Source organism: Gopherus flavomarginatus (assembly GCF_025201925.1).
Source record: "Gopherus flavomarginatus isolate rGopFla2 chromosome 13 unlocalized genomic scaffold, rGopFla2.mat.asm SUPER_13_unloc_1, whole genome shotgun sequence".
In the NCBI taxonomy this organism is placed as follows: Eukaryota; Metazoa; Chordata; order Testudines; family Testudinidae; genus Gopherus; species Gopherus flavomarginatus.
In genome coordinates, this window is record NW_026114609.1 from 5,447,939 (window position 1) to 5,449,245 (window position 1,307).

Genomic DNA, 1,307 nt, shown 5'->3' on the forward strand with positions numbered 1-1,307 from the left:
CAGTTATTGATATACATGTGACCTCGAATATTACCAATCTGTGTTCCCCCCCAAACCCCCCAACCAATCATCTCCCAAACAGACCCTCAGTCTGGAAAGCATTCGTCCCTCATGTTGTTGAAAAGACTCACAGCAAACAGAAGAATCCCAGCTTTTAAAACAATCCTCCAGCAAGACAAAGAAACTCACATCTGTAAACTTAGAAAACACTCCCAAGAAATTTTAACAATATGTTGTCATGAAGAAACCAAAGTGCTAAAGAGGCCTGATTTTTCAACTACTTTAAAAAAATCTTCTCAAATCAGCACCTTTAGAGTGAAACTCTTTCTGCCTTTCTAACCAGACCATTCTCCGCAAAAGGAGAGGTACTGGTCCTGGAGACACTGCAATACCAGATCAGTGCAGGGGGTGGATAGAAGAAGCTCCTTTTCCATCCCCTTGTTTAAAAAATCAATTGAACATACAGTCTTCAAATAAAGAACCCATCATATTAAACTGATAAAAACAGGTATAACTTAGATAATATTTTTACTTCAAGGTCCCAGAGACACAGACAAGGTTTTCATCTTGAGGCTAGAAGACCAAAAACATCAAGACACTTGATTGTGGCCTTGGAAAAGCCAAAAGACTACTCACTCTTGAGCTTAGCTCACAGAGAGCCGAGCAGCGATGCTGAGTTTCGGATGCTAGGCAGCCTCTCTTCCCCCACTGCTTTCTACTTCAGCAGAGGAGCTCCCAGACACTAACCAAACACCATTCACGAGGCTTTGATAACTAGGTAACTGCAGACTGAAAGGAGATGCTGAAACGGGGAGCAGCTTTTCCAGAGGAAACACAGGGCCCCAGGCTGCAGTGACAGGGCTGCAGCCCAACCCCCAGCTCCCCAGGGCCTCACCCACATCCCAAGCAGCCAACTTCAGACAGTCCCCAACTTTCCCCAGCTCCAGCCCCCAAAGCTTCCGCAAGGCCAGATCTGAACATGGAGCTTCCCAAACATCCCCAACTACCAGCCATGATCTCCCCAGCACACCCCAAACTCCCAGCTCCCAGCAGCCCCACAGTCTGCCCCAAGCCCTGACCCCCCCACACCCCAAACTCCCAGCTCCCAGCAGCCCCACAGTCTCCCCCCAGCCCTGACCCCCCCACACCCCAAACTCCCAGCTCCCAGCAGCCCCACAGTCTGCCCCCAGCCCTGACCCCCCCACACCCCAAACTCCCAGCTCCCAGCAGCCCCACAGTCTGCCCCAGCCCTGACCCCCCCCCACACCCCAAACTCCCAGCTCCCAGCAGCCCCACAGTCCCCCCCC

General features: G+C 51.3%; 1 non-coding gene across 1 annotated transcript; it reads right to left on the minus strand.

The window, feature by feature from the left end:
- Positions 1-358: 358 nt before the first annotated feature.
- Positions 359-542, minus strand: LOC127041023 (U2 spliceosomal RNA). The gene has a single exon (XR_007771606.1). It is a non-coding gene; the product is annotated as a U2 spliceosomal RNA (small nuclear RNA).
- Between the last annotated feature and the right edge of the window lie 765 nt (positions 543-1,307).